The 19,742-nt window shown below is 52.6% G+C and overlaps 1 protein-coding gene across 1 annotated transcript in view; it reads right to left on the reverse strand.

Moving 5' to 3' along the window:
• Positions 1–19,742, reverse strand: part of LOC149348041 (uncharacterized) — a 39,635-nt gene extending 19,893 nt beyond the window's left edge. The window contains exon 1 of the mRNA XM_089587887.1: positions 19,706–19,742. The gene's annotated coding sequence lies outside the window, so the exon portion shown is untranslated. The remainder of the gene's footprint in view (positions 1–19,705) is intronic.

Here is a 19,742-nt window from a genome sequence, read left to right on the forward strand (position 1 = left end):
CATACCAAGGTTTTATTAATAGGTCTTCCCGGCACCAGTCGCGATCCAATCTATCTGTTAAGGCGGAAGGCTTTAATGTCTCATCGTTGTAAGCAGGAGTTGTCGACAGAAATGTCACGCTTTTCAATTGATCGAAATGATCACGACGTCACAATGCGCGAATTTCAAACGAGACCAATTGTACTTCGGCTAGTAACCATGCACCCAATTGAAGGAATCGTATAGTGAGGCTCCAAGTAAGTGGGAATGAGTTTAGGTAATTGCTTAATTACCTAATTAGCCTTTCTGGCCAGGCAAGATAAATAAATAAAACCCAGTAGGTAATTGGTCGAGTTCGGGAATCGAACCCCGGCCTCCGGAGTGCGCGACGAGCAGGCTAACCACTTCGCCATGCCAGCTCGATGGTTTGGAATGAACAAAGGCGCGTCTAGTCAATAGGGTGTCTTCGTTCATTCCCATCTTCCTTCCTTCCCGTTACGGCGAGGTTACGCAGCGTGTGGGCTTCGTTCCTTGAGGCTGGAGCTCACACTTTCAGCGTGGAATTCTGGAGAGTTGTGCAACCGTCGTCTCAGGACATTGGACCCTGGACTGCGCCTCCGTCTTCAGTGTAATCTAGCGCGTCGTGAAGCAACACTGTGTCGTATATGGCTCGGTGTTGCCTTCACGAATAAGTTTGCTTTCCGGATCGCGATGGCCGACAGCCCTTCTTGTGTGAACTGCGCCTGTGATGAGACAATCACCCATATCTTGTGTGAGTGCCCTGCCTTTGTAGCCGAAAGACATAAGCTGCGATGTGCTCTGGACCGCCTGGACCCTCGCCCTTTCACAGAGGCCAAGATCCTCGGTCCGTGGCCACAACAGTCAATTGCCATCAAGGCTTACAAGGCACTCTTTCGCTTTTTGAGAGCGACTGCCTTGATTGACAGACTGTGATTATTTCCCTTTACTTCTCTCTTTCCCTTTTAATTCCCCTCATTCCCTTCCCCTGTGCAGGGTAGCCAACCGGAATCCTTTCTGGTTAACATCGTTGCCTTTCCCTCTCTCTCTCGAGACAGATACATTTCCTTTCCTCAAAAACCAATTTACCGACGAGCAAGGCTTAGAGCCGAACCGGCGATGGCGTTCTGTACTCCCTGACAGCGTTGCAAGACGCTGTCGCGTTTCACTCTTAGGCGAAGCTTAACATCTTAACCACACATCAGGGATACAAGCAGCAACACCGCGCTTAAGGCTTTCGCCTCACCGCACTTTAGGTCAACAAAGTGCCCTCCTGAATTTTTTTGGTGCTCGTTTCTCCGCAAAAAAAAAGAGAGACTTGTACCGTCTCGAAACGTAGACAAAGCCGTGCGATTACTTTTTGTGCCTAATTCAGACTACTTTACGAGGCACAAAAGGGCACAAGAGGCACGAGGCACGACTACTCAACGTCATTTGTAAATGACGTCGATTGCGCAAGACCAAGAAAGAAAAAGGGCTTTTAGGACGACTGGATTTTATACATGGTGATTAACTCGGAAGGTAGCTGGACAACCTGGCAATGAATAAAGTGATGTCATACGAGGCAGAGAGCAATAAATTAACATACGCTTTCACGTAACTTGTCAATAAACATTGGCTTTTTTTCAGCACATTTTATGCAAATTTACTAGAATGAGTGGCCGGATATAAATAATTGGGGCTGCATATTACATATGAACTCCGTTGGGATCAACGTATAATTGTTATCACAAATAATGCAATGACCAAGTTACATGACCTGCATGCTGGATCCATCGTAGGTTAGTAAAATGTACACTTTTAACCAGCATGGCCCGACATCCGTGACCCTTTCGATCCAAGACTCAAGTCTTCTCCAGTCACACAAAACACAAAGAATTTCTAGTTTTGTGTTTTATATGAAGTATAAAGAAAAGTGAGGTAAAGGAATAGCCGAGTATATACAGCCAGGCGCAGCCATCTTTGTAGCCGTATGACTGCGCTTGGTTAGGTGTAACAATTAATGATCACTGATGACTAATTACGCATTAGTCGCAAGCATTACAAAATAATCCTACCTCGAGGGATTCCTCTAAACACTTTATACTGGGTCAGTTTAAGATCAGCACAAGCAATTGTGTTATTTTCAGTGTTGGTCTGAAAGAAAGTACAATCAGGGTAAACCACTGGAATGTCCCATTTCAAAGAGAAGTCGCGACGAGTCACACCGGTGTGTCCGATTCCCTCTTCTGCTGGTTTTGACCCATTGCTCTGGTTCACTAGGAATTATGTCTGACCAACTCGCCCATCGGTTCATATTGTAAAGTAATACCCTCACTCTCTTCTGCCTTTGCACTCTAGAAATAATGTGTTTAACTTCTCTTCTTATTTCTTGAAAGATATACCTCAGGGCCAAAAGACATTTCTAAAGGAGGTGGATAGAAGCAAAGGGCTATAAAAATTGAACAAGGGGCAGTGAATAGGTATACTATCATGAGAAATGGTTCCTAGTTATGTGATGTTAGGCATGACGTTCTTGAATAGTTGTTACCTTTGATGGTGGCTTCTAAGGCAGGAATGCAATTACACTGGTTAGGTGTCAAGGGTAAAACGAGCGAAAAAAGTGTTTGACCTACAGAATGAAGTACCCGCCTTAGGAATATGATCTAGGCTTGTGTAGAGAAATACCTCGGCCAGACTGTCGATGTATTGACAAGAGACTGCTTGAACACAATTCCAGTGTGAAGGATCACAAATCTAGCAACCTGGCTATACAGTGTCAAGACTGTAGCCCATGTCGTCGCCATCCTCCGATGTATAAAGAAACACAAAATTGGCAGAGGGTTAGCTTGGTTAAGCCCGGAAGGTTGCGAAAGCAAATTACGAGCAACTTTAGCGACTAAAGTAGTGAAAGGCGAAAGCCTGAGTGCTGCACGGAACGCCGGAATTAGCTTAAAGTGCTATTGAGGTGTCCACTAAACCACAGAGTTGGTAAGGCGCCTTTCCTTTCCTCCATATTAACGCAGTCTACAACGCTGCCTATGTCAGAGCCCATCAATGAACGCTGGAATTAGCTTAAAGTGTTATTGTAGTGTCCACTAAACCACAGAGTTGGTAAGGCGCCTTTCTTTTCCTCAAAATCAACGCAGTCTACAACGCTGTAGAGCATCAATGAACGCCGTAATTAGCTAAAAGTGTTATTGAGGTGTCCACTAAACCACAGAGTTGGTAAGGCGCCTTTCTTTTCCTCCAAATCAAAGCAGTCTACAACGCTGTCTATGTCAGAGCCCATTAATGAACGCCGTAATTAGCTTAAAGTGTTATTGACGTGTCCACTAAACCACAGGGTTGGTAAGGCGCCTTTCTTTTCCTCCAAATCAACGCAGTCTACAACGCTGTCTATGTCAGAGAGCATCAATGAACGCCGTAATTAGCTTAAAGTGTTATTGAGGTGTCCACTAAACCACAGAGTTGGTAAGGCGCCTTTCTTTTCCTCCAAATCAACGCAGTCTACAACGCTGTCTATGTCAGAGCCCATCAATGAACGCCGTAATTAGCTTAAAGTGTTATTGAGGTGTCCACTAAACCACAGAGTTGGTAAGGCGCCTTTCTTTTCCTCGAAATGAACGAAGTCCCCACTCTTACTGCGTGGGATCTGCGGCGCTCCGTGGCTACCGCTGGGACCGCGCCGACGAACCGACTTGGTAGCTCAGATTTCACCTAGGTATGACGTCACAGACGCGAGCACCTCAACGCGTCATCAAACTGGAGGCCGTCTAAGGGTCAAACGTGACTACTGCCGGGACCACGCTGAAGGCTCAAAACCTAGCGTAGTATTGCTTTCGCAATAGAATTCTCGTAAAGAGCAGCAATCAGCTTACTTGGGAAATCACGGAGGCAGCCGTCATGAACAAACAACAACAAGTCAGTGTCAATGCGCCATGGATGGAAGGATGGAAACAACTTTATTACACACACACACACACACACACACACAAATTTTCCAGGGTGGTCCCCTACTGGTCCAGGAGTCCACGGGCTTGCGCTTCACGTAAAGCCCTATCCACCAGCCATTTCTGGCCGGCGGGCTGAGCGGTCCGTAAAGCAGCCTCCCAGGAAGAATGAGTGGGATTGGGGATGGGGGATACTGCCTTTGGGGAAGGACATTCCCAAAGGTAATGGAAAAGTGTGGATTTGGGCACGCCACAGGTGTTACAATCAGGAGGAAAGGTGGGATGAAAGCATAAGAGGCGGTGGGGTGAAATAAAGCAGCGTGTCTGTAATTGCCGCCATGTGGCGCTGGATAAGGGCGACAAGGTACTGTGGGGTGGTGGCAGTTGCATGCGGCTGAATTTGTAAAATGTGGTAATTTGGTGATATGTAGAGAGGACCGAAGGGGCTTCTTGCGCAGGGTTGGGTGCCTGATCCTCCGGGATCCGGGAGGAGAGTTCTCGGGCCAGCGCATGAACGCGCTCATTACCGGGGATCGAGGCATGCCCAGGGACCCACGACAGAGTAACCGTTCGGTCGAGAGAGGTGGCCGTGGTAAGAATACGGTGTGTTGCCGGAGTCGCCACGCCCTTTAGGTAGTGGCGGTACGCGGCCTGTGAATCTGTGCAAATTTCTGTTATGTTTTTGTCAATGATGGAGTGGGCCAGAGCAAGTGCGATGGAGGCTCCTTCCGCCTCTGCAGGCGAATTAGTTCGAATAGTGGCGGCGGCCCCAAACACGACTGCCACATTGAGGAAAGGGAGAGAGTGCCAGAACCCTGGAGACGCGCCCTCCGGGTCCGACCCCTTCCCCGCAACATGTCCAGAGAAGACCATAGCGGTCGTCACCAGGCGCGCGCGGAAGCGTTGGCGCGATACTATGGTAACCAAGAACATGTGTATTACGTAGACGTTGCCGGCCCACACCACGGGGGGTGGTACACGGCCGCAGTCGTACACAACACAAACACAGTTAACGGGCTCACTTTCAAAGCCTACAGCGCAACACACGCGGAGGAGATTGCCATTGCTCTGGCTCTCACGAATCTCAAGTCAAAACACATCATCACCGACTCGCGAGGGGCCTGTCGGAACTACGAGTTGGGCTGGGCTCCCCCGCTTGCCTGGCGCATACTGGAATATAGCTGTCGATCTGAAGATCCAACTCCACGCAACCTGATTTGGGCCCCCGGTCACCAGGGACTCCAGGGAAACGAACAGGCCGATCAGGCCGCCCGCGCACTCTCTCACCGGGCTATCTCCCTGTCCTTGGAAGGGTACTCCCAATCAGACAATCTGGCCATTACATTCAAACAAATAACCGATTACTACAAGGAGGAGCACCGGCGCTACCCGGCCCCTTGTAAGGGTCTGGATCGCGCTGACGAGCGCCTCCTCATCAAAATTCTCACTAACACTGTACTGTGCCCGGCGGTGCTTAAATATTTCAATACATCATTTGATGGCACGTGCCAGTTCTGTGGGGAGGTGTCTGACACCTTCCACATGGTTTGGGCGTGTCAATCTAACCCATCTATCCCCCCCAACCCCAACCCCACCAGAGAGGACTGGGAGGCGGCCCTGCTCGGCTGTCAAGATCTAAAGAGCCAAAAGGCCTTGGTTCAACAGACGCGGGCGGCGTTGCTTGCCAATGGGGCCCCGGAATAGGGGCTCCACCTAGTACTGTGAAGGGAAAGGGCCAATAGGGTCCTACCCCAATCACCTTTCTGTAAAAATTTAATTGCCCATAAATGTTTTTCACCACCACCCACTGTGCCGTCTTCATAGGCTGCGACTGCCGTGAAATATCCTGGTTTAGAATTTTGTGCCGCGTCGACATAAAGGATATCGGAGCGGTTGCTGTATGTTTTCGTGTAATAGCTCGCTCGAGCATGCCGCCTACCGTGATGGAGACTAGCACTCATATTGCGCGGTAGGGGCTTCTGATATATGTGATCCTGCGTGCGCAGAGAAATCATGTAAGGTGTAGGACTTGTTGGGGTGGGAATTGGTGGATTGAGACGTAGCTGTCGCAGTAGGCATTGTCCTCTTTCCGTGCGACTCAGGTGGACTAATTGGTTGGTGCGTTGAGCCTCTATTAATTCGATCACTGTATTGTGGGTACCAGTGGCCAGGAGACGTTTCGTGCTAACCGTCCGTGGAAGACGTAAGGCAGAGGTGACAGCCATGCGTATTAGGATGTCTGCCTGTTGTCTTTGCCGCTGAGTGAGTATGTGGTATGGAAGGTGCTATGTAATGCGGCTAATGATTAGTGCATTTGTCATATTGAGGGTCTCGCGTTCAGACAGCCCATGATTGCGTGCTTCCACCCGCCTGATAAGTGCAGCGACCTGTTTTGTCTGTCTCTGCAAGAGCTGAAGGGTGGCGGTTGCATCGAGTGTGTTGTTAATTAGAAGGCCGAGAATTTTCACCTGAGGCACAATGGGCACTGGATTCCCGTACATGTGCAGTTCAATCGGGGGGTCACTGGGGAGGGGTTTCAGCTGCAAGAGTTCCGATTTATTTGGAGAGCAACGGAGGCCTGTGTTTGCTAAATGAGTGGTGGTGATGTCTATGGCAGATTGCAGGATATCCTGGGCTGTTCCAAGGGATACTCCCGTTGTCCAGAGGGTTATATCATCTGCGTATATGGCTGTGTGGAGCCCTGGGACAGCAGCAAGGGCCTTTGCCAGTGGCGCTAGGGCAATGTTAAAGAGTAAAGGTGATAGAACCGCCCCTTGTGGGGTTCCCCGGTCAGGCAGGGGGAAAGGCTGGGAGGCAATATCCCCAAGGTGGAGGTCTGCCGTGCGCCCCTGAAGGAAGGCCCGAATATATTGCCATATGCGGGTGCCACACCCCGTGGTGGCTAATGTCGTGAGGATATGGTCATGGCTTATTGTGTCGAAAGCCTTATGGATATCCAGGGCCAGTATGGCTCGCGTAGAGGCTGTACGACGCTTAGTGCAAAAGAGGGACTCCTTAAGCGCGAGAAGTACGTCTTGCGCCGAGATCTTTGGGCGGAAGCCGAATTGAACGTTTGAGAGAAAGCCTGTTGTTTCTAGGAATGGTTGCAGGCGATTGAGAATGACATGCTCGAAGAGCTTGCCGACACAGCTCGTTAAGGAGATGGGGCGCAAATTTTGAAGAGTGAGGGCTGTGTCCGGTTTGGGTATAAATCGCATGCTGGCATGGGTCCAGGCTGATGGGAGCGTCCCAGCTTGCCAGTGGTTATTAAAGAGCTCCGTGAGTTCCTGAAGGGAGACATCGTCCAGATTGAGTAGTGCCTTGTACGTTATGCCATCCGGCCCCGGCGCTGTAGAGCGGCGAATACTAAAGAGTGCTCGGCGGACTTCGTTTAAGGTGATGTCGGCATCAAGTTCTGGGTTAGGTGGAGGTAGATTGGGTGGATCTGCCGACTGAAGAGATGTGGGTATATAAGTGTCCCGTAGTTGGCCAATTACGTCGGTGCCCTTCTGGAGCTCTAGTTGTATTAGACGTTGTGTGTTTACTTGTGTCTGAGATTTAGTGGTTGTTGGATCCAAGAGAGCGCGTAGGAGGGACCACGTGCGTTTAGTGCTTAATGTACCCTTGAGGTCGTTACAAAAGGTTGCCCAGTTTGGGCGGGCTAGCGTGTTCGCGTATTCTTCTGCCTCGCGAGTGAGAGCGGCTATGCGGAGTCTCAATTTACGATTGTGTCGCTGGTGACGCCAGCGCTTGAGAAGTCCCTGTCGGGCCTCCCATAGATGAGCCAGATGCGGATAAACCTGCGGTGCCTTAGGGGTATTTTTAATGCTTTTGCTGTTCGCCTGGATGGCCTTCACCAGACGGCCTGTCCAGTCAGTGACAGTACGGGGTTCTGTCGAATCAGTTGCCAAATATGAGCGCAATTTATCCCAGTCAGTGAGAAGCTGCGAACGAGGGTTGAAAATCTTGGATTCATAAGATATAATAGTGGAGACTGGAAAATGGTCACTTCCAAGGCTATCCTGGAGCACCGTGTGAGATTTAACGATTATGTTCGGTGTGGCCCATGTGAGATCGGGTGTGGTGTCGCGGGTGACGCTTGTGCCAATGCGAGTGGGTACGGTGGGGTTTGTGATCAGGCTAAGGTTGTAATCAGCCATTGCGGTAGAAATCAGGTTACCTTTGGGGGTATCCGAGTTGTATCCCCAGTGCGTGTGACGTGCATTAAAATCACCCACCACAAGAAGGTTTGAGGAACGGAAGGAGCCCAGGATACCCGGAATAACTCTGCCTTTATCTTTAGGATTGCTGTATATGTTAATAATAGTGAGGCCATATGTGTGTCCTGGTGAGCTGAGCTCTATCGCGGTATATTGAGTGCCCTTGCTGTCGGGCGTGTTTGTCGGTGTGCGGTCTAGTACCGGCATGGATGCGAGTGTCAGGATTGTCGTACGTGGTGTAAGGGCTGCCGTGTGATAACCGCGGATATGAATGCGATTTGTTTCCGTCTCTTGCAGAGCGATGACATGGGGGGGGATTAGGGGAGTTTGCTATATATGCGGCTAGTTGTGCTTGTTTTCGGCGTACGCTGCGACAGTTCCATTGCCCAGTGCACCATGAGTAGCCTTGCGGGAAAAAGAGCTTTCATTCCTTTCCGATTCACTTTAAATTCTTGGCGTCTTGGTAACTTTCGCGCTTGCTTTTTTAACCCCACCTATTCGTCATTACTCCCGTCAACTACTCTTAGGATGCTACTTTGGTTTGGTTTATCGTTTATGGGGGTTTAACGTCTCAAAGCTAATCAGGCTATGAGGGAAGCCGTTGTGTAGAGCTCCGGGAATTTCGTCAGCCGGAGGTTCTTAACCGGCTCTAACATCGCGCAGTACACGGGGTTCTAGAATTTGGAAAATTAGAAAATTGGAAAATTGGTTTTTGAGGAAAGGAAATGGCGCCGTGTCTGTTGCACATCTCGGCGGACACGCCAACCGCGCCGTAAGGGAAGGGATAAAGAAGGGAGTGAAAGAAAAAAGGGAGAAAGAGGAGCCGTAGTGGAGGGCTCCAGAATAATTTCGGTTTGGTTTGGTTTATGGGGTTTAGCGTCCCAAAGGCTATGAGAGACGCCATAGTGGAGGGCTCCGGAAATTTCGACAACCTGGGGATCTTTAACGTACACTGACATTGCACAGCGCACGGGCGCCTTTTATGCGTAGCATATTGCAATCACTCAGTTCAGCCCTTGGGCGCGGCCGGGCAGCCACCAAACCACGTGATGTGACGTCACGACAGCCGGAGGAAAAGCTGGGCCCCAACTCGCGCGGTCGCGCGCGGCCGCAGCCACCACCTGACTCCCGCTAAAACAAAAAATAAGAAAAAACAAAAGAAAACAGAAAAAGGGAAAAAAGAAAAAAGAAAAAAAAAGCTGAGCATGGTGGCGGTTGCCGCCGCCCCGTTTCAAAGGGGGCGCTCCTATCCATCCATCCATCCATCCATCCATCCATCCATCCATCCATCCATCCATCCATCCATCCATCCATCCATCCATCCATCCATCCATCCATCCATCCATCCATCCATCCATCCATCCATCCATCCATCCATCCATCCATCCATCAATCCATCCGTCCGTCCGTCCGTCCGTCCGTCCGTCCGTCCGTCCGTCCGTCCGTCCGTCCGTCCGTCCGTCCGTCCGTCCGTCCGTCCATCCGTCCATCCGTCCATCCGTCCATCCGTCCATCCATCCATCCATCCATCCATCCATCCATCCATCCATCCATCCATCCATCCATCCATCCATCCATCCATCCATCCGTCCGTCCGTCCGTCCGTCCGTCCGTCCGTCCGTCCGTCCGTCCGTCCGTCACGGAGGAAAAGCTGCTGAGAAAATCGACTGCCGCCAAGCAATACCTCGCGCAAAAAGACCGCGCAATATGCAACGCATTCTTGGCTTAACCAAGCTAAGCCTGGGCATATTTTTATGCTTTCCGCCTCCGTCGAAATGCGGCCGCCACGGCTGGGTTCGAACCCGGAAACTCCGGCTGAGTAGCCGAACGTTCTAACCACTGAGCCACCGCGGCGGGTATCTCTGTCGAATTTCGCCTCGATCAAAATTCGATAGCCGCGGCCAAGATCGAACCCGCGTCTTTCGGGTCAGCAGCCGATTGCCATAACCACTGGGCCACCGCGGCTTTCGTCTTTCGTTATTGCCTGCTTCGACAGGTGGCATTGCACTCTCAAATATCGGGACCGGACATGCGTTTCGCTCACATCAGGAACTCAGAACCATTTCAAGGAACACAACTGCTCCATCGAAGTTATAACTTCTCCAAAAAATACCTCTTTGTACATTTCATGCCGCTTAAACACGTTTTATTTGCAGTAATCGAGGAAAGACCGCGCATCTTCATCTCAGTGTCTTCTTACAGTTTGCAGCCATCCTGTTTCCGGCAAATACTGTGCAGGGCAAAAACGACGAGGACGTCGTATTCTTAAAGGTCCGGCTCACGTGCCATTGCACCTGAGGGCATTATCATCATCACTTCAGAGGCAACAACAACAACAACAACAGATCCGGCTCAAAGTCGAGGTATAGTGCCTAGAATACTGATAGTCGAGGAATCGTATCCCATACGAAACTGGTGGTGCGAGCGGGTGTGGAGACGTTTTAAGCATGAAATGCTTTTAGCTCCCGTTGTCGGCAGCGTGGTGACGTCACGCCGAGACCGAGAGCCAACATCCGGGCACTGAAACGAGATTTAACGAGACTCTCTAAGCTCTCCTACAGGACCGCCATACAAGCATCGGTTGCTTCGCGCCGAACGGGTGGTGGCGTTGCTCCCTTCCTGTACGGTGCGGTTCGGGTGTCCACCGAGATGACAGAATTATGGAGCGACAGCAGCTGTGGTGGACTCCTCTTTTTTCGCCCTCCTCACACTACCTCTCCCTCCAGACACCTCCCCGGAGGCTGCAGAGGAAGCAGCCATTGCACTTGCTATCACCCGTACGGAAGCCCGGTACATTTTAAGTGATTCTAAAACTGCGATTCTAAATTTTGCTCGAGGCCGAGTCCATGCATGTTCCTGCTTTTGGCATACTGGACTCGCCCGATGCACCCCCGCCCCGCCAAGTGGAGCTGATTATGGGTGCCCGCGCACTCCGGAAATCCCGGAAACGAGGCCGCCAACCTTATAGACCGATGATCTTTAAACCGGGCTCAGGTGGCCTCTGATCGGGGATTCACGAAGGAGCGCATGCACTCATTCAGTGAGCTGACCCAGGCGTACAGAGCCTCACGCCAGCTGTACCCCCCGCCCCACCCCTCCCTAGATAACAAACACGAAACACTCTGGCGCAGACTACAGACACACACTCTCCCCTCATTCCTTAACCTAGCCCACTATCATGCACGTTAAAGATCCTCAGGTGGTCGAAATTATTCCGGAGACCTCCACTGCGGCACCTCTTTCTCTCTTTCTTCTTTCACTCCCACCTTCCTCCATTCCTTTACGGCGCGGTTCAGGTGTCCGCGTAGATATGTGAGACAGTTACTGCGCCATTTCGTTTCCTCAAAAACCAATTTACATATATACCCTCCTTCCCCACTCCGGCATGCACTCTATGCCCAGAACTCTTCGCCTCTTCCCTCCACATTATTTCCCTCTGCCCAGCGCACCCTCCCCCGCGGGACCTAGAGAACCTCAAGACCTGGGAGGACTGGAAGACCCAGCTGCGCTTGGAGGACCCGGCCGTGCAGACCAACGCCACCGGCCATGCTGCCAGTGTTATGGACCTTCGGAACATAAACACTTGAGTACAGTGGGGTTGGCACCCCTCAAGGGTCCGTCCTTTCCCCCTTTCTCTTTAATATTACCCTCATCCCCCTTGCCCGAAAATTGGCAACTATTCCTCACCTGAAGCACACTCTTTATGCCGACGATATCACCCTGTGGACCACTCACGGCAGTGACGGCGGCATAGAGAGCACCTTACAGGAAGCAGCCACCCTCACCCAAAATTACGCACGGACCATCGGACTATCTTGCTCCCCAGAGAAGTCCGAACTGCTCCTCATCCGTCCTAAGAACCACCGCTGTCCCCGCTCCCCCATTGCCATTGAACTGAATGGTGACCCGGTACCTGAGGTTGGCACCCACCGTGTATTGGGCGTGCACATCCAGAACGATGGCAAAAACACCACTACCCTCAAGAAGCTCAAGCAGGTTGTAGGCGCGATATCGCACCTCATCCGCAGGGTTTCGGGACGTCATAGAGGCATGAAGGAACGCGACCTATGTCGCCTCATTCATGCCTTTGTCCTCAGCCGTGTGCTGTACACTACCCCATACTTACAACTATCCAAACATGACATAAACGCTTTGAATGCTTTGATTCGCAAGGCATTCAAATTAGCACTTCATCTTCCCCTCAACACACCAACAGAAAGATTAATAGGCCTGGGCCTCCACAACACGATCGGGGAACTGGTGGAGGCCCACCGACAGGTCCAATACATCAGGCTCACAGAAACTTCCACAGGTCGGTATATCCTAGACTCCCTCGGCATCAGAATACCGGCCAACGACCCAACCCTTCTCGCCATCCCACTACCCCTTCACTGGGAGCTTCTCATTAGGCCGCTCCCGAGAAATATGCACCCGTCCCACCATGAGCAGCGCCGCAGAGCCCGTGCGAAGGCACTCCATCGAGCGTACGGCCCCGAGCCGGACGCCGTATGGGTGGACGCTGCCTGCACGGGTGATGAAGCGATAGCAGCTGTGGTGGACTCTTCATCCACCCACCTCACACTACGTCTCCCTCCCAACACTTCCCCAGAGGCTGCAGAGGAAGCGGCCATTGCACTTGCCATCACTCGCGCGGAAGCCCGATATATTAAGTGAGTCTAAAACTGCGATCTTAAATTTTGCTCGAGGCCGAGTTCATGTCCCTGCTTTTGGCATTCTGGACTCGCCCGATGCACCCCCGCCCCGCCATGTGGTGCTGATATGGGTGCCTGCGCACTCCGGGAATCCCGGAAACGAGGCTGCCAACCTTTTAGCCCGACGTTCTTTAAACCGGGCTCAGGTGGCCTCGGATTGGGGATTCACGAAGGAGCGCATGCACACATTCAGTAAGCTGACTCAGGCATACAGAGCCTCACGCCAACTCTACCCCCCGCCCCACCCCTCCCTAGATAACAAACACGCAACACTCTGGCGCAGACTACAGACACACACTCTTCCCTCACCCCTTAACCTAGCCCACTATCATCCATCCTTTCCCACTTCGGCATGTGCCCTATGCCCAGAACCCTTCGCTTCTTCGCTCCACATCCTTTCCCTCTGCCCGGCGGACCCTCCCCCGCGGGACCTAGAGAACCTCAAGACCTGGGAGGACTGGGAGACCCTGCTGCGCTCGGAGGACCCGGCCGTGCAGACCATCGCCACCGGCCGTGCTGCCAGTGTTATGGACCTCGTGCGGGGACCCTGGGGCGTGCCCCGAATTCCTGTGTGAATAAAGTTTTTCTCTCTCTCTCTCTCTCGTGCGGGGACCCTGGGGCGTGCCCCGAATTCCTGTGTTAATAAAGTTTTCTCTCTCTCTCTCTCTGCTCCATTTCCTTTTCTCAAAAAGCGTTGCATTCAAAGGGCAAGGCATCGCGCCGAACGGGGGTGGTGGTGGTGGTGGAAACTTTTATTGCCAATGATGTAAATCGTGGGGGCGAAGCCCCCTACATGGCACTTGGATGCCTCCTCAATGTGAGGAGGAGGCACCCTTATAACGCGAAGGATAGCCCCTGGAGCGCAATCCTTCTGTGAGGGCTGGAGATGATCCGGCGCTGGTCTTGAGCGGACGAGCTGGTCAGAAGAGACTCCCAGTAAGACTCCGCCTTTGATGGCGCGTGCCAGTTCTGTGGGGAGGTGGCTGACACCTTCCACATGGTTTGGGCGTGTCAGTCAAACCCATCTATCTCCCCCCCCCCCAACCCCAACCCCACCAGAGAGGACTGGGAGGCGGCCCTGCTCGGCTGTCAGGACCTAAAGACCCAAAAGGCCTTGGTTCACCGGACGCGGGCGGCGTTGCTTGCCAATGGGGCCCCGGAATAGGGGCTCCACCTAGTATTGTTAGGGGAAAGGGCCAATAGGGCCTACCCCAATCACCTCTCTGTAAATATTTATTGCATTATAAATGTTTTTCACCACCACCACCGCCGCGGTTGGTGATGGGGGATGAGGGAAGGTGGGGCATGTGAGGAGGGTGTGTAAGAAGTCTCCTGGTTTGCCGCAAAGTTTACATGATGACGGGAATTGGTCTGGGTATCGGGCATGCAGCAGTATTGGGTATGGAACAGTTCGGGTTTGTAGTTGTCGCCAATGTGCAGCCTGCGGTATGGTGAGGGATGGAGCTGGGGGTGCGTATTCCCTTCGTTTGTCTCGGTAGTACGAGAGAATATCACGGAAGGAGAGCAGGCGCTCCGAGGCTCGTAGAGGGGCCTCGACTCCTGCCCGGAATGTGAGACCTCGGGCTAGGGAATGAGTCTCCTCGTTGCCAGGGAGGCCAGCATGTGCTGGCGTCCAGATGAGGGTGATGAGGCGCCGGGGCTGCCAGAAACGTAGTAAATGAGCAGCGGTGCTGGATATGTAGCCCTTCGCATAATTTAAAATTGCAGATTTGGAATCGGAGATAATTTTTGTGGCAGATGTAGAAATGAGAGCAAGCGCGATGGCTGCCTCTGTGGTCGAATCGGTAATGATTGAGCTGGAAGATAGAAGCTTTGCATTATTGTCGGCTGCCGCCAGGGCCATACGGGAGCCTTTCGTATATTCCGCTGCGTCCACATAGCCCCCTGATGGCCCACGCTGTACTGTTTGTGGAGGGCCCGAGCCCTTGCTACTCTGCGTTCCCTGTCTCGCTCGGGGTGCATGTTCTTGGGGATGGGGGTTACGTTGAGGTTAGAGCGGAGGGTAGCAGAAAGAGGGACCCCCTTGGTAGGCTCTGGAATTGGGGTCAGGCTCAACTGGGACAATAAAGTACGACCAGCCTCTCAGCTGGATAGACGGGATAGTTTTGCCGTAAAGGTAGCTTCTTTGAGCTCCTCAAAGGTGTTGTGTACACCGAGTTTGAGGAGTCGGTCGTTAGATGTGCTGGGGGGAAGACGTAGAGCCGTTCAAAGACACTGTAGCGCAGCAAAAGACGAGGACACAAGAAACGAGAGACGAACACCACGAGCGCTATAAGAAGTCGTCTCTCGTTTCTTGTGTCCTCGTCTTTTGCTGCGCTACAGTGTCTTTGAAGTATGTACCAACAAGCCCAAAAAGCCAAGTAGAGCCGTTCTCGTGCAACTACGTAGGAGCGCATTAACCCGGTCTCTCTCCTTCTGTTTGAGGGGTAAGTATGGAAGGGCATATGTTGTGCGGCTTATGATGTAAGCCTGGGTGAGGCGAGTCGTGTTTCGCTCGCGTAGGCCAGCCCTGCGGTTCGCTATGCGGCGAATCAATCGAGTGGTGTGTTGAGCGTGTGTTTGAAGTGTCTTTATGACTTCTCCGTGCGCACCGTGGGAGTGGAGAACCAGTCCTAGCACGCGGATTTTGGGTACTAGTGGGATGGGATGGGTACCTAGGGCGAGGGAGATGGGTGCATTGACTGAATCGTGTTGTTGGGCCGGTAGAGGAAAAGCTTCGATTTTGAAGGGGAGCTGGTCAGGCCACGCTCCCGTACATATGCGTCGATGGTGGTTAGTGCCAATTGTAGGTGTTCTTCTATTTCGGCATCGCTGCCATGGTTTGCCCAGACAGTGACGTCGTCGTCGTAGAGGCTGAAATGGATGTCGGGAATTTGAGCTAGCTGTTGTGGTAGGTGAAGAAGTGCTATGTTGAATAAAATAGGGGAGAGGACGGCTCCCTGGGGCGTACCTCGGGCTCCCAGCGTGATCCCTGGTAGGCTGTGGTTGCCGAAGGTAAGCGCGGCTGTGCGGTGGCTGAGGAAGTCTCGGATGTAGTTGTACATCCTGGCGCCGACTCCCAGGGTCGTAAGGTTTTCTAGGATAGCTCAGTGTGTAACGTTATCAAATGCCTTAGTGAGATCCACCCCTAGGATAGCTTTAGTGTCGGAGGTCTGTGAGTCGAGAATGTGATGTTTTAGCTGTAAGAAGACGTCCTGTGTGGAAAGCCCTGATCGAAATCCAAACATGCTAGTGGGCATGAGATTGTTGCTTTCTAGGTATTGGCAAAGCCTGCGCTGGAGTACATGCTCCATGAGTTTGCCAACAGAAGATGTGAGGGAGATGGGTCTGAGGTTAGAAGTAAGCAGAGGTTTGCCAGGTTTGGGTATGAAAATGACTCTCGCCTCTTTCCATTGTGGTGGGAGGGTGCCCAGTCGCCAGCACTCATTAAAGTATTCTGTAAGCGCAGCAATGGATTGTGCATCGAGATTCCTGAGAGCCTTGTTATGTACCCCGTCTGGGCCGGGGGCTGAGGACGTGTTAAGCGTCTGGAGTTCAGCCTGGACCTCTGCTTCTGTAATGGGTTGGTCAAGCTCGTCGTTAGGGGGGCCTGCATAATCAGGGTGGTGTGCAGGAGGGTATGTGGGGAAGTATTGATTTCGAAGGTCTTGGAGGAGGTCTGGTGGTGGTATATCTGAAGTATGTATGAGTTTGGTGAGGGCGTGTCTCTGGGCAGTCTTAGAGTGAGTGGAGTCTATTAAGTGCCGAAAAAGGTTCCAGGTCTGAGGCACACTCATATTGCCATCAAGCTTGTTGCAGATAGATTCCCAGTTATGACGTGAAAGATTCGCTGCGTGTGTTTCTATCTCTTTGTTAAGGCGGGCGAGGCGACGCTTAAGTGTCCGATTCCATCGCTGCCTTTGCCAGCGGCGCTCTAGGCCTGTTTTAGCCTCCCATAAATGTAGGAGGCGGGAGTCAATTGTGTCGCTTGGGCAGTCTTCGGGTAGAGTACAAGTTACGGATCGGACATCGCTTTTTAGCTACTCGGTCCATGCGGTGATGACCGTGATGGGAACGAAAGGGCGTGCTGTTCTACATGAGCGGAAAGAGTCCCACTTTGTAAGAGTGGAGCCTCTGGGAGGCCTGCTATGTAGTTGAATGTGTAAGAGAATCTCGATGATGAAATGGTCGCTACCAAGATTCTCTTGTGTGTTGCACCATGTGGCGTGAGGGAGGCGATGTGCGAACGTGAGGTCTGGCGTAGTGTCTTTACAGACACTGTTTCCCGTGCGTGTAGGAGAGGTGGGGTCTGTGAGAAGGGAGAGACCGGCTTGTTGCGCGGCTAACCATAGCCGACGTCCTTTCGGTGTGTCGTGTGGGTAACCCCAGGCTGTATGTGGGGCGTTAAAGTCTCCCACGACGAGTAAGGGGCACTTGTTGGCTATGCGCTTCGTGAGGGTAAAGAGGCGTTCGAAGTTACCTTGAAGGCACTTAGGGTGGCTATATACATTTAGGATGAAGACACTGTTCGCTCGAGTGTGTTGCGGCACAAGCTCAATAAGAAGGGGATCAATGTCTTCAATCACTATGGAATGGGAGATGGTGGTGAGTGAACGACGAACCAGAAATGCTACCCGAGGGGGTGTGGGGGATGTGGGCAGAACAGGAGCATAGCCGGGTAGGGTGAGTGGGTTTGAGGGTTCCTGAAGGGCAAGGATGTCGGGTCCTGTAGCGCAGGACAGCAGTTGGTGGATTACGTGACGCTTGTGGCCAAATCCCCGGCAGTTCCACTGCCAGAGTGTAAGATTACGGAGTGGAACTGCCATCATGACAATCTATAGAGGAGGGAGCTGTAACGGGGGGTTGGGAGCCCTGAACTATGGTAGGGATAGGGTTGGCCTGTTCCTCCGGTGCTTTGGGCTTCTTGCGTCTGTTTGGTGTGGGGTCACGCTTTGGGAGTCGGGACTCAAGATCGTTACAGCGTTCAGAGAATCCTTGAGTTAGCACATCGAATCGGTGGTTAAGAATAGCGTTGTCTTGTGTTATGCGGACTACTGCGTCTTGGGTGGGTGTGTATTCCTCGTTGATGCGAGTTATAGCGTCCTGCAGTTTTGCCTGAAAGCGAGCTGCAAATGATTCAAGCAGGGTTGGTATGTTGTTTAGTGACATGGGTGTGGAGGGAGAGGGCGTTGTGCACGGAGGTGAATTAGTAAAGGGATCAGTGTCAGCCTCCATTGCTAGCAAATCAGGAGAGGAATTAGGCTCGGAGTGGGAGGACGAGGCATCGGCGGTAGGCGGGTTGGGAGGAGGAGTTTGGGATGTGGTAGGAGCGGGAGCAGGTGGAAGGGTAGAACCAGCGGCAAGAGCACTTATCTGGGCTTCCAGCTTGGCGATGTGTTGACGCAAGGCGGCGGCTTCTGCTCGGGCTGCTGTAGCTTCTGCTTTAGCCGCTGCTGCCTCCTCCTGAGATTTTGCCAGGGCTTGTTGTAGACTGGGTTGTGCAGGCAAGGATGTCATGGCCCTGTGTGAAGAGGCGGAGGTGTCCCAGACTTGTTTCAAACCAAGCTGGTTTGTTTTGGTTGGGCTGTGGGAGTCCGGATGACAAATGGGGAAAATTTTCTCTGGATAGGGCCAAGTCGTGCTGCTGCGTTTGTCGGTGGTTTGGCTGTTTCCGTGGCTGGTGGATGTTGCGTCCCTTGCAGGATCCCGTGCCTGTCAGGTGTGGGCCCTTGCACAGAATGCACTTGGGCGTGCAAAGTGTGTCTTCTTGGGAGTGTTGTGTTCCACAACGGGGGCAGATATTTGTCTTGGGACTCGGGCATACGTCGTGGCGGTGACCCGGCTGTCTGCAGTTTGTACAGGCATCCGGACTGCCACGGTATGGGGTGCAGCGGTGGATGGCTCCCATGTATTTGATGGAGTGAGGGACTGTGGTTTCGTCGAAGGTGATCAGGATGGAGTGTGTCTTTCCCATGCGTCGCGCTGCTAGAATGGTGTATTCAGGATTTCTTTTCACCAGGTCGTGGTACAGTTGCGTCGGCGTCTCGTCGTCATACGCGTTCGTGATGACTCCTCTGGTAGCCCCCGGTGGTGGCGCTACGTATGCTGCGCAGGGATATGTTTTGCCTCCGATGGTGACAGTGGTCAGCCTCTTGAGAGTCTCGACTGTTGGGAAATGTGTGGTTGCCATGGTGAAAGTATTGTTGTTCGGGTGGACGCGCAGGCAGAAGTCGTCCGGTGGAATGATATCGAGCTGGGTCTGCACTGTCTTCAAGAGCCGGGGTGCTGGGACATCTAGGAGTCGTAGTTCACCTCGCGGGCGAACGACTACTCGAATAGCGTGAGGTGGGAGTGGTGGCAGCTGCTTGCTCCGCTGTACTGCGAGGCGAGCCTCCTTAGTCGCAGGTGATAGACGGGCCGGCGTCTTGCCGCTGCCGGTTACGGCTGCTGCGTGGCGCGACGCGTTGTTGGCGTTCGGGTGAGCTGCGTCTGAGGTAGCGTTGTCGGAGCGGTAAGGTTTCGGCGAACTGGCTGGTCGGGAGGCGTAGGCTTTATACAGCACCAGTGTCCAGTCGCTTGAGTTTTGCTCTTCCGCGGTGATGGTGCGGCCTTCAACCGTTACCTCCATGACAACGGCTGCCGTCGCCGACGGAGTCGGCGGAGGGGAGGAATCCTAGTGCGGCCTAGCTGTGCGGCTTGGCGTCTCGGTCCGATAATTGTTCTTCTCTCAGAATAGGTCGGATTTTGCCCGTAATGGGCGGCTTTCCTGTCCTCCTTAGGCAGTTATGTCGGTTTTCGAGCAGATTAGTGGCCGTAGGAGAGATTGGGTAGGAGAAGCACGTACCGTTTGCCGGAGCCGACGTTGCAGGCATCCGCTCCCG

The sequence above is a fragment of the Amblyomma mixtum genome, chromosome 4, assembly GCF_055824585.1.
Source record: "Amblyomma mixtum isolate Tamu chromosome 4, ASM5582458v1, whole genome shotgun sequence".
Taxonomy (NCBI): domain Eukaryota; kingdom Metazoa; phylum Arthropoda; class Arachnida; order Ixodida; family Ixodidae; genus Amblyomma; species Amblyomma mixtum.